We start from the raw sequence: 13535 nt of genomic DNA on the forward strand, positions 1-13535 counted from the left end.
GTGCTAATCTTTATACATTAAGAAAGCAGTAGCTATTCTAACGCAATATGTTAAAAAAAAGAGAAATATCTTGACCAGATTACTCAGCTATTAGATAAATAATAAACAAAGACATAGGCAGGCATCCCAAAAGCCCCGTCTGCGACTTTCTATGTCCTGAAATTTTTATATTTTACAAACAGCAGTCACCACTCACAACTGCTGGTAATAAATGGGCTGCAGGGGGGCAGGCAATGAAACGGCTAAGCCCTTCTGCCCGACCAGCCTTTAGAACTGCAGCATCTCTGCAGTAAAAAGTGTTTCAGGTCAATATCTCTCCCCTGGAAAAAATGTGCGAGACCCACCACCGATAAATGTGGCAAAAGTCCCCAACATTTTCTGCATATTTGTGCTCTTACCTGAAAGCAGCGCCACCTTGTAGTCATCGCAGGCAACTGCAGCATACAACCAAATTTATCCAAGAGCAAGGTGAAAGAAACCCAAGGGAACAGCCCCTGTCTGCAGCAGGAAGGTTGGCTGCTTCGAATGGACAGAACTTCCAGTCCTAAGTCCACTCACGTCCCGAACGCTCCTAAACGCTCATACCGGGCAAGCCCTCACCGGGTGCACCTCTGGCTCCCAGGTAAGGCCAAAACCTGAGCATGGTAGCGCAGGATCACAGAGAAGGAGCGGGTGGGGGTGCTTCTGTCTTGACAAAGGCGTGACATGGCTAGTGACTGAGAGAGACTTGACTTTCCCCTATGACTGACTGTGAGAGGGGAAGGCGAAGATTTTCTGCACCCAGCATGCCTTGTGACATTCTTAGGCAAATGAGGTGAGAGCCCTGCCAGAATAGCTCCAGCGATCACATGCCACTCCTCTGAAGGCTCCTGATCTGCATAACCACAGCATTTTGAACAGGAAGCAGAGTGGCGCAGCGGAAGCGTGCTGGGCCCATAACCCAGAGGTCGATGGAGTGAAACCATCCTCTGCTAGCATGGATTGATTTTTTTTCTTGTGAGGACCACTCTCTCGTTTCCACGCTGCCAGAGCGGAAAACAGCAGGCTTGTTCCAGCTTTTTGTGGGAAGAGACTGCTCAACTATCGGTCTCTGCTCAAAGTCAGGGAGACAGATGGTCAGAGAATCAACCCTACACTTCAAAGTAAATGATGCACAATTATGACCATTAACGAAAGATGGGACCCTCGCACTTCTTTCTGAGCCTGCTTGGAACGCTATTATTCCCTTTTTTTGTCCTGCTATTATCAATCTCCTGTGAATATCGTGGAGGTGTTTTCTTTCTCTACCCTGCTGTTTTTCCCTTGCTGCCAATAAATGCTTATTTCAATGATTTGAACTGCTGCTTTCCCTTTCTCCTTTTCTGCGCAGCTTTTGCATTGGTTTCAATCTCCAGTTCCTTAGCAGTTGCAAGAACTTTTTTCCTGATTTTCATGTTGGTCTGTAAACCAAAAATACCTCTGATACTGGTGCAATATAGTCATTGAACTCAGGGTTGTGATGTCTAGAGCTTAAAAAAAACATATGCAATGGAGCGTTGGTGGTATAGTGGTGAGCATAGCTGCCTTCCAAGCAGTTGACCCGGGTTCGATTCCCGGCCAACGCAGTGCTAATATTTATATATTAAGAAAGCAGTAACTATTCTAACGCAATATGTTAAAAAAAAGAGAAATATCTTGACCAGATTACTCAGCTATTAGATAAATAATAAACAAAGACATAGTCAGGCATCCCAAAAGCCCCGTCTGCGACTTTCTATGTCCTGAAATTTTTATATTTTACAAACAGCAGTCACCACTCACAACTGCTGGTAATAAATGGGCTGCAGGGGGGCAGGCAATGAAACGGCTAAGCCCTTCTGCCCGACCAGCCTTTAGAACTGCAGCATCTCTGCAGTAAAAAGTGTTTCAGGTCAATATCTCTCCCCTGGAAAAAATGTGCGAGACCCACCACCGATAAATGTGGCAAAAGTCCCCAACATTTTCTGCATATTTGTGCTCTTACCTGAAAGCAGCGCCACCTTGTAGTCATCGCAGGCAACTGCAGCATACAACCAAATTTATCCGAGAGCAAGGTGAAAGAAACCCAAGGGAACAGCCCCTGTCTGCAGCAGGAAGGTTGGCTGCTTCGAATGGACAGAACTTCCAGTCCTAAGTCCACTCACATCCCGAACGCTCCTAAACGCTCGCCCTCACCGGGTGCACCTCTGGCTCCCAGGTAAGGCCAAAACCTGAGCATGGTAGCGCAGGATCACAGAGAAGGAGCGGGTGGGGGTGCTTCTGTCTTGACAAAGGCGTGACATGGCTAGTGACTGAGAGGGACTTGACTTTCCCCTATGACTGACTGTGAGAGGGGAAGGCGAAGATTTTCTGCACCCAGCATGCCTTGTGACATTCTTAGGCAAATGAGGTGAGAGCCCTGCCAGAATAGCTCCAGCGATCACATGCCACTCCTCTGAAGGCTCCTGATCTGCATAACCACAGCATTTTGAACAGGAAGCAGAGTGGCGCAGCGGAAGCGTGCTGGGCCCATAACCCAGAGGTCGATGGAGTGAAACCATCCTCTGCTAGCATGGATTGATTTTTTTTCTTGTGAGGACCACTCTCTCGTTTCCACGCTGCCAGAGCGGAAAACAGAAGGCTTGTGCCAGCTTTTTGTGGGAAGAGACTGCTCAACTATCGGTCTCAGCTCAAAGTCAGGGAGACAGATGGTCAGAGAATCAACCCTACACTTCAAAGGAAATGATGCACAGTAATGACCATTAACGAAAGATGGGACCCTCGCACTTCTTTCTGAGCCTGCTTGGAACGCTATTATTCCCTTTTTTTGTCCTGCTATTATCAATCTCCTGTGAATTTCGTGGAGCTGTTTTCTTTCTCTACCCTGCTGTTTTTCCCTTGCTGCCAATATATGCTTATTTCAATGATTTGAACTGCTGCTTTCCCTTTCTCCTTTTCTGCGCAGCTTTTGCATTGGTTTCAATCTCCAGTTCCTTAGCAGTTGCAAGAACTTTTTTCCTGATTTTCATGTTGGTCAGTAAACCAAAAATACCTCTGATACTGGTGCAATATAGTCATTGAACTCAGGGTTGTGATGTCTAGAGCTTAAAAAAGACATATGCCATGGAGCGTTGGTGGTATAGTGGTGAGCATACCTGCCTTCCAAGCAATTGACCCGGGTTTGATTCCCGGCTAACGCAGTGCTAATATTTATACATTAAGAAAGCAGTAGCTATTCTATCGCAATATGTTAAAAAAAGAGAAATATCTTCACCAGATTACTCAGCTATTAGATAAATAATAAACAAAGACAGAGGCAGGCATCCCAAAAGCCCCGTCTGCGACTTTCTATGTCCTGAAATTTTTATATTTTACAAACAGCAGTCACCACTCACAACTGCTGGTAATAAATGGGCTGCAGGGGGGCAGGCAATGAAACGGCTAAGCCCTTCTGCCCAACCAGCCTTTAGAACTGCAGCATCTCTGCAGTAAAAAGTGTTTCAGGTCAATATCTCTCCCCTGGAAAAAATGTGCGAGACCCACCACCGATAAATGTGGCAAAAGTCCCCAACATTTTCTGCATATTTGTGCTCTTACCTGAAAGCAGCGCCACCTTGTAGTCATCGCAGGCAACTGCAGCATACAACCAAATTTATCCGAGAGCAAGGTGAAAGAAACCCAAGGGAACAGCCCCTGTCTGCAGCAGGAAGGTTGGCTGCTTCGAATGGACAGAACTTCCAGTCCTAAGTCCACTCACGTCCCAAACGCTCATACCGGGCAAGCCCTCACCGGGTGCACCTCTGGCTCCCAGGTAAGGCCAAAACCTGAGCATGGTAGCGCAGGATCACAGAGAAGGAGCGGGTGGGGGTGCTTCTGTCTTGACAAAGGCGTGACATGGCTAGTGACTGAGAGGGACGTGACTTTCCCCTATGACTGACTGTGAGAGGGGAAGGCGAAGATTTTCTGCACCCACCATGCCTTGTGACATTCATAGGCAAATGAGGTGAGAGCCCTGCCAGAATAGCTCCAGCGATCCCATGCCACTCCTCTGAAGGCTCCTGATCTGCATAACCACAGCATTTTGAACAGGAAGCAGAGTGGCGCAGCGGAAGCGTGCTGGGCCCATAACCCAGAGGTCGATGGATCGAAACCATCCTCTGCTAGCATGGATTGATTATTTTTCTTATGAGGACCACTCTCTCGTTTCCACGCTGCCAGAGCGGAAAACAGCAGGCTTGTGCCAGCTTTTGGTGGGAAGAGACTACTCAACTATCGGTCTCTGCTCAAAGTCAGGGAGACAGATGGTCAGAGAATCAACCCTACACTTCAAAGGAAATGATGCACAGTTATGACCATTAACGAAAGATGGGACCCTCGCACTTCTTTCTGAGCCTGCTTGGAACGCTATTATTCCCTTTTTTTGTCCTGCTATTATCAATCTCCTGTGAATTTCGTGGAGCTGTTTTCTTTCTCTACCCTGCTGTTTTTCCCTTGCTGCCAATATATGCTTATTTCAATGATTTGAACTGCTGCTTTCCCTTTCTCCTTTTCTGCGCAGCTTTTGCATTGGTTTCAATCTCCAGTTCCTTAGCAGTTGCAAGAACTTTTTTCCTGATTTTCATGTTGGTCAGTAAACCAAAAATACCTCTGATACTGGTGCAATATAGTCATTGAACTCAGGGTTGTGATGTCTAGAGCTTAAAAAAAACATATGCCATGGAGCGTTGGTGGTATAGTGGTGAGCATAGCTGCCTTCCAAGCAGTTGACCCGGGTTTGATTCCCGGCTAACGCAGTGCTAATATTTATACATTAAGAAAGCAGTAGCTATTCTATCGCAATATGTTAAAAAAAAGAGAAATATCTTGACCAGATTACTCAGCTATTAGATAAATAATAAACAAAGACAGAGGCAGGCATCCCAAAAGCCCCGTCTGCTACTTTCTATGTCCTGAAATTTTTATATTTTACAAACAGCAGTCACCACTCACAACTGCTGGTAATAAATGGGCTGCAGGGGGGCAGGCAATGAAACGGCTAAGCCCTTCTGCCCGACCAGCCTTTAGAACTGCAGCATCTCTGCAGTAAAAAGTGTTTCAGGTCAATATCTCTCCCCTGGAAAAAATGTGCGAGACCCACCACCGATAAATGTGGCAAAAGTCCCCAACATTTTCTGCATATTTGTGCTCTTACCTGAAAGCAGCGCCACCTTGTAGTCATCGCAGGCAACTGCAGCATACAACCAAATTTATCTGAGAGCAAGGTGAAAGAAACCCAAGGGAACAGCCCCTGTCTGCAGCAGGAAGGTTGGCTGCTTCGAATGGACAGAACTTCCAGTCCTAAGTCCACTCACGTCCCAAACGCTCCCAAACGCTCATACCGGGCAAGCCCTCACCGGGTGCACCTCTGGCTCCCAGGTGAGGCCAAAACCTGAGCATGGTAGCGCAGGATCACAGAGAAGGAGCGGGTGGGGGTGCTTCTGTCTTGACAAAGGCGTGACATGGCTAGTGACTGAGAGGGACTTGACTTTCCCCTATGACTGACTGTGAGAGGGGAAGGCAAAGATTTTCTGCACCCACCATGCCTTGTGACATTCTTAGGCAAATGAGGTGAGAGCCCTGCCAGAATAGCTCCAGCGATCCCATGCCACTCCTCTGAAGGCTCCTTATCTGCATAACCACAGCATTTTGAACAGGAAGCAGAGTGGCGCAGCGGAAGCGTGCTGGGCCCATAACCCAGAGGTCGATGGATCGAAACCATCCTCTGCTAGCATGGATTGTTTTTTTTTCTTGTGAGGACCACTCTCTCGTTTCCACGCTGCCAGAGCGGAAAACAGCAGGCTTGTGCCAGCTTTTTGTGGGAAGAGACTGCTCAACTATCGGTCTCTGCTCAAAGTCAGGGAGACAGATGGTCAGAGAATCAACCCTACACTTCAAAGGAAATGATGCATAGTTATGACCATTAACAAAAGATGGGACCCTCGCACTTCTTTCTGAGCCTGCTTGGAACGCTATTATTCCCTTTTTTTGTCCTGCTATTATCAATCTCCTGTGAATATCGTGGAGGTGTTTTCTTTCTCTACCCTGCTGTTTTTCCCTTGCTGCCAATAAATGATTATTTCAATGATTTGAACTGCTGCTTTCCCTTTCTCCTTTTCTGCGCAGCTTTTGCATTGGTTTCAATCTCCAGTTCCTTAGCAGTTGCAAGAACTTTTTTCCTGATTTTCATGTTGGTCTGTAAACCAAAAATACCTCTGATACTGGTGCAATATAGTCATTGAACTCAGGGTTGTGATGTCTAGAGCTTAAAAAAAACATATGCCATGGAGCGTTGGTGGTATAGTGGTGAGCATAGCTGCCTTCCAAGCAGTTGACCCGGGTTCGATTCCCGGCCAACGCAGTGCTAATATTTATACATTAAGAAAGCAGTAGCTATTCTAACGCAATATGTTAAAAAAAAGAGAAATATCTTGACCAGATTACTCAGCTATTAGATAAATAATAAACCAAGACATAGGCAGGCATCCCAAAAGCCCCGTCTGCGACTTTCTATGTCCTGAAATTTTTATATTTTACAAACAGCAGTCACCACTCACAACTGCTGGTAATAAATGGGCTGCAGGGGGGCAGGCAATGAAACGGCTAAGCCCTTCTGCCCGACCAGCCTTTAGAACTGCAGCATCTCTGCAGTAAAAAGTGTTTCAGGTCAATATCTCTCCCCTGGAAAAAATGTGCGAGGCCCACCACCGATAAATGTGGCAAAAGTCCCCAACATTTTCTGCATATTTGTGCTCTTACCTGAAAGCAGGGCCACCTTGTAGTCATCGCAGGCAACTGCAGCATACAACCAAATTTATCCAAGAGCAAGGTGAAAGAAACCCAAGGGAACAGCCCCTGTCTGCAGCAGGAAGGTTGGCTGCTTCGAATGGACAGAACTTCCAGTCCTAAGTCCACTCATGTCCCTTAACGCTCCTAAACGCTCATACCGGGCAAGCCCTCACCGGGTGCACCTCTGGCTCCCAGGTAAGGCCAAAACCTGAGCATGGTAGCGCAGGATCACAGAGAAGGAGCGGGTGGGGGTGCTTCTGTCTTGACAAAGGTGTGACATGGCTAGTGACTGAGAGAGACTTGACTTTCCCCTATGACTGACTGTGAGAGGGGAAGGCGAAGATTTTCTGCACCCAGCATGCCTTGTGACATTCTTAGGCAAATGAGGTGAGAGCCCTGCCAGAATAGCTCCAGCGATCACATGCCACTCCTCTGAAGGCTCCTGATCTGCATAACCACAGCATTTTGAACAGGAAGCAGAGTGGCGCAGCGGAAGCGTGCTGGGCCCATAACCCAGAGGTCGATGGAGTGAAACCATCCTCTGCTAGCATGGATTGATTTTTTTTCTTGTGAGGACCACTCTCTCGTTTCCACGCTGCCAGAGCGGAAAACAGCAGGCTTGTGCCAGCTTTTTGTGGGAAGAGACTGCTCAACTATCGGTCTCTGCTCAAAGTCAGGGAGACAGATGGTCAGAGAATCAACCCTACACTTCAAAGGAAATGATGCACAGTTATGACCATTAACGAAAGATGGGACCCTCGCACTTCTTTCTGAGCCTGCTTGGAACGCTATTATTCCCTTTTTTTGTCCTGCTATTATCAATCTCCTGTGAATATCGTGGAGGTGTTTTCTTTCTCTACCCTGCTGTTTTTCCCTTGCTGCCAATAAATGCTTATTTCAATGATTTGAACTGCTGCTTTCCCTTTCTCCTTTTCTGCGCAGCTTTTGCATTGGTTTCAATCTCCAGTTCCTTAGCAGTTGCAAGAACTTTTTTCCTGATTTTCATGTTGGTCTGTAAACCAAAAATACCTCTGATACTGGTGCAATATAGTCATTGAACTCAGGGTTGTGATGTCTAGAGCTGAAAAAAAACATATGCCATGGAGCGTTGGTGGTATAGTGGTGAGCATACCTGCCTTCCAAGCAATTGACCCGGGTTCGATTCCCGGCCAACGCAGTGCTAATATTTATACATTAAGAAAGCAGTAACTTTTCTAACGCAATATGTTAAAAAAAAGAGAAATATCTTGACCAGATTACTCAGCTATTAGATAAATAATAAACAAAGACATAGTCAGGCATCCCAAAAGCCCCGTCTGCGACTTTCTATGTCCTGAAATTTTTATATTTTACAAACAGCAGTCACCACTCACAACTGCTGGTAATAAATGGGCTGCAGGGGGGCAGGCAATGAAACGGCTAAGCCCTTCTGCCCGACCAGCCTTTAGAACTGCAGCATCTCTGCAGTAAAAAGTGTTTCAGGTCAATATCTCTCCCCTGGAAAAAATGTGCGAGACCCACCACCGATAAATGTGGCAAAAGTCCCCAACATTTTCTGCATATTTGTGCTCTTACCTGAAAGCAGCGCCACCTTGTAGTCATCGCAGGCAACTGCAGCATACAACCAAATTTATCCGAGAGCAAGGTGAAAGAAACCCAAGGGAACAGCCCCTGTCTGCAGCAGGAAGGTTGGCTGCTTCGAATAGACAGAACTTCCAGTCCTAAGTCCACTCACATCCCGAACGCTCCTAAACGCTCATACCGGGCAAGCCCTCACCGGATGCACCTCTGGCTCCCAGGTAAGGCCAAAACCTGAGCATGGTAGCGCAGGATCACAGAGAAGGAGCGGGTGGGGGTGCTTCTGTCTTGACAAAGGCGTGACATGGCTAGTGACTGAGAGGGACTTGACTTTCCCCTATGACTGACTGTGAGAGGGGAAGGCGAAGATTTTCTGCACCCAGCATGCCTTGTGACATTCTTAGGCAAATGAGGTGAGAGCCCTGCCAGAATAGCTCCAGCGATCACATGCCACTCCTCTGAAGGCTCCTGATCTGCATAACCACAGCATTTTGAACAGGAAGCAGAGTGGCGCAGCGGAAGCGTGCTGGGCCCATAACCCAGAGGTCGATGGAGTGAAACCATCCTCTGCTAGCATGGATTGATTTTTTTTCTTGTGAGGACCACTCTCTCGTTTCCACGCTGCCAGAGCGGAAAACAGAAGGCTTGTGCCAGCTTTTTGTGGGAAGAGACTGCTCAACTATCGGTCTCTGCTCAAAGTCAGGGAGACAGATGGTCAGAGAATCAACCCTACACTTCAAAGGAAATGATGCACAGTAATGACCATTAACGAAAGATGGGACCCTCGCACTTCTTTCTGAGCCTGCTTGGAACGCTATTATTCCCTTTTTTTGTCCTGCTATTATCAATCTCCTGTGAATTTCGTGGAGCTGTTTTCTTTCTCTACCCTGCTGTTTTTCCCTTGCTGCCAATATATGCTTATTTCAATGATTTGAACTGCTGCTTTCCCTTTCTCCTTTTCTGCGCAGCTTTTGCATTGGTTTCAATCTCCAGTTCCTTAGCAGTTGCAAGAACTTTTTTCCTCATTTTCATGTTGGTCAGTAAACCAAAAATACCTCTGATACTGGTGCAATATAGTCATTGAACTCAGGGTTGTGATGTCTAGAGCTTAAAAAAGACATATGCCATGGAGCGTTGGTGGTATAGTGGTGAGCATACCTGCCTTCCAAGCAATTGACCCGGGTTTGATTCCCGGCTAACGCAGTGCTAATAGTTATACATTAAGAAAGCAGTAGCTATTCTATCGCAATATGTTAAAAAAAGAGAAATATCTTGACCAGATTACTCAGCTATTAGATAAATAATAAACAAAGACAGAGGCAGGCATCCCAAAAGCCCCGTCTGCGACTTTCTATGTCCCGAAATTTTTATATTTTACAAACAGCAGTCACCACTCACAACTGCTGGTAATAAATGGGCTGCAGGGGGGCAGGCAATGAAACGGCTAAGCCCTTCTGCCCGACCAGCCTTTAGAACTGCAGCATCTCTGCAGTAAAAAGTGTTTCAGGTCAATATCTCTCCCCTGGAAAAAATGTGCGAGACCCACCACCGATAAATGTGGCAAAAGTCCCCAACATTTTCTGCATATTTGTGCTCTTACCTGAAAGCAGCGCCACCTTGTAGTCATCGCAGGCAACTGCAGCATACAACCAAATTTATCCGAGAGCAAGGTGAAAGAAACCCAAGGGAACAGCCCCTGTCTGCAGCAGGAAGGTTGGCTGCTTCGAATGGACAGAACTTCCAGTCCTAAGTCCACTCACTTCCCAAACGCTCATACCGGGCAAGCCCTCACCGGGTGCACCTCTGGCTCCCAGGTAAGGCCAAAACCTGAGCATGGTAGCGCAGGATCACAGAGAAGGAGCGGGTGGGGGTGCTTCTGTCTTGACAAAGGCGTGACATGGCTAGTGACTGAGAGGGACGTGACTTTCCCCTATGACTGACTGTGAGAGGGGAAGGCGAAGATTTTCTGCACCCACCATGCCTTGTGACATTCTTAGGCAAATGAGGTGAGAGCCCTGCCAGAATAGCTCCAGCGATCCCATGCCACTCCTCTGAAGGCTCCTGATCTGCATAACCACAGCATTTTGAACAGGAAGCAGAGTGGCGCAGCGGAAGCGTGCTGGGCCCATAACCCAGAGGTCGATGGATCGAAACCATCCTCTGCTAGCATGGATTGATTATTTTTCTTATGAGGACCACTCTCTCGTTTCCACGCTGCCAGAGCGGAAAACAGCAGGCTTGTGCCAGCTTTTTGTGGGAAGAGACTGCTCAACTATCGGTCTCTGCTCAAAGTCAGGGAGACAGATGGTCAGAGAATCAACCCTACACTTCAAAGGAAATGATGCACAGTTATGACCATTAACGAAATATGGGACCCTCGCACTTCTTTCTGAGCCTGCTTGGAACGCTATTATTCCCTTTTTTTGTCCTGCTATTATCAATCTCCTGTGAATTTCGTGGAGCTGTTTTCTTTCTCTACCCTGCTGTTTTTCCCTTGCTGCCAATATATGCTTATTTCAATGATTTGAACTGCTGCTTTCCCTTTCTCCTTTTCTGCGCAGCTTTTGCATTGGTTTCAATCTCCAGTTCCTTAGCAGTTGCAAGAACTTTTTTCCTGATTTTCATGTTGGTCAGTAAACCAAAAATACCTCTGATACTGGTGCAATATAGTCATTGAACTCAGGGTTGTGATGTCTAGAGCTTAAAAAAAACATATGCCATGGAGCGTTGGTGGTATAGTGGTGAGCATAGCTGCCTTCCAAGCAGTTGACCCGGGTTTGATTCCCGGCTAACGCAGTGCTAATATTTATACATTAAGAAAGCAGTAGCTATTCTATCGCAATATGTTAAAAAAAAGAGAAATATCTTGACCAGATTACTCAGCTATTAGATAAATAATAAACAAAGACAGAGGCAGGCATCCAAAAAGCCCCGTCTGCGACTTTCTATGTCCTGAAATTTTTATATTTTACAAACAGCAGTAACCACTCACAACTGCTGGTAATAAATGGGCTGCAGGGGGGCAGGCAATGAAACGGCTAAGCCCTTCTGCCCGACCAGCCTTTAGAACTGCAGCATCTCTGCAGTAAAAAGTGTTTCAGGTCAATATCTCTCCCCTGGAAAAAATGTGCGAGACCCACCACCGATAAATGTGGCAAAAGTCCCCAACATTTTCTGCATATTTGTGCTCTTACCTGAAAGCAGCGCCACCTTGTAGTCATCGCAGGCAACTGCAGCATACAACCAAATTTATCCGAGAGCAAGGTGAAAGAAACCCAAGGGAACAGCCCCTGTCTGCAGCAGGAAGGTTGGCTGCTTCGAATGGACAGAACTTCCAGTCCTAAGTCCACTCACGTCCCAAACGCTCCCAAACGCTCATACCGGGCAAGCCCTCACCGGGTGCACCTCTGGCTCCCAGGTGAGGCCAAAACCTTAGCATGGTAGCGCAGGATCACAGAGAAGGAGCGGGTGGGGGTGCTTCTGTCTTGACAAAGGCGTGACATGGCTAGTGACTGAGAGGGACTTGACTTTCCCCTATGACTGACTGTGAGAGGGGAAGGCAAAGATTTTCTGTACCCACCATGCCTTGTGACATTCTTAGGCAAATGAGGTGAGAGCCCTGCCAGAATAGCTCCAGCGATCCCATGCCACTCCTCTGAAGGCTCCTTATCTGCATAACCACAGCATTTTGAACAGGAAGCAGAGTGGCGCAGCGGAAGCGTGCTGGGCCCATAACCCAGAGGTCGATGGATCGAAACCATTCTCTGCTAGCATGGATTGTTTTTTTTTCTTGTGAGGACCACTCTCTCGTTTCCACGCTGCCAGAGCGGAAAACAGCAGGCTTGTGCCAGCTTTTTGTGGGAAGAGACTGCTCAACTATCGGTCTCTGCTCAAAGTCAGGGAGACAGATGGTCAGAGAATCAACCCTACACTTCAAAGGAAATGATGCACAGTTATGACCATTAACAAAAGATGGGACCCTCACACTTCTTTCTGAGCCTGCTTGGAACGCTATTATTCCCTTTTTTTGTCCTGCTATTATCAATCTCCTGTGAATATCGTGGAGGTGTTTTCTTTCTCTACCCTGCTGTTTTTCCCTTGCTGCCAATAAATGCTTATTTCAATGATTTGAACTGCTGCTTTCCCTTTCTCCTTTTCTGCGCAGCTTTTGCATTGGTTTCAATCTCCAGTTCCTTAGCAGTTGCAAGAACTTTTTTCCTGATTTTCATGTTGGTCTGTAAACCAAAAATACCTCTGATACTGGTGCAATATAGTCATTGAACTCAGGGTTGTGATGTCTAGAGCTTAAAAAAAACATATGCCATGGAGCGTTGGTGGTATAGTGGTGAGCATAGCTGCCTTCCAAGCAGTTGACCCGGGTTCGATTCCCGGCCAACGCAGTGCTAATATTTATACATTAAGAAAGCAGTAGCTATTCTAACGCAATATGTTAAAAAAAAGAGAAATATCTTGACCAGATTACTCAGCTATTAGATAAACAAAGACATAGGCAGGCATCCCAAAAGCCCCGTCTGCGACTTTCTATGTCCTGAAATTTTTATATTTTACAAACAGCAGTCACCACTCACAACTGCTGGTAATAAATGGGCTGCAGGGGGGCAGGCAATGAAACGGCTAAGCCCTTCTGCCCGACCAGCCTTTAGAACTGCAGCATCTCTGCAGTAAAAAGTGTTTCAGGTCAATATCTCTCCCCTGGAAAAAATGTGCGAGGCCCACCACCGATAAATGTGGCAAAAGTCCCCAACATTTTCTGCATATTTGTGCTCTTACCTGAAAGCAGCGCCACCTTGTAGTCATCGCAGGCAACTGCAGCATACAACCAAATTTATCCAAGAGCAAGGTGAAAGAAACCCAAGGGAACAGCCCCTGTCTGCAGCAGGAAGGTTGGCTGCTTCGAATGGACAGAACTTCCAGTCCTAAGTCCACTCATGTCCCTTAACGCTCCTAAACGCTCATACCGGGCAAGCCCTCACCGGGTGCACCTCTGGCTCCCAGGTAAGGCCAAAACCTTAGCATGGTAGCGCAGGATCACAGAGAAGGAGCGGGTGGGGGTGCTTCTGTCTTGACAAAGGTGTGACATGGCTAGTGACTGAGAGAGACTTGACTTTCCCCTA

At 46.9% G+C, this 13535-nt stretch overlaps 3 non-coding genes across 3 annotated transcripts; all 3 read left to right on the plus strand.

Annotated features, from left to right (window-relative positions):
• The first annotated feature begins 1532 nt into the window (after positions 1 to 1532).
• TRNAG-UCC (transfer RNA glycine (anticodon UCC)) lies at positions 1533 to 1604 on the plus strand. Its single transcript has one exon. It is a non-coding gene; the product is annotated as a tRNA-Gly (tRNA).
• A 4718-nt stretch (positions 1605 to 6322) lies between these two features.
• Positions 6323 to 6394, plus strand: TRNAG-UCC (transfer RNA glycine (anticodon UCC)). Its single transcript has one exon. It is a non-coding gene; the product is annotated as a tRNA-Gly (tRNA).
• A 6334-nt stretch (positions 6395 to 12728) lies between these two features.
• On the plus strand, positions 12729 to 12800 carry TRNAG-UCC (transfer RNA glycine (anticodon UCC)). The gene has a single exon. It is a non-coding gene; the product is annotated as a tRNA-Gly (tRNA).
• The last annotated feature ends 735 nt before the right edge of the window (positions 12801 to 13535 follow it).

This window comes from Pleurodeles waltl, unplaced genomic scaffold, assembly GCF_031143425.1.
Source record: "Pleurodeles waltl isolate 20211129_DDA unplaced genomic scaffold, aPleWal1.hap1.20221129 scaffold_135, whole genome shotgun sequence".
Classification (NCBI taxonomy): domain Eukaryota; kingdom Metazoa; phylum Chordata; class Amphibia; order Caudata; family Salamandridae; genus Pleurodeles; species Pleurodeles waltl.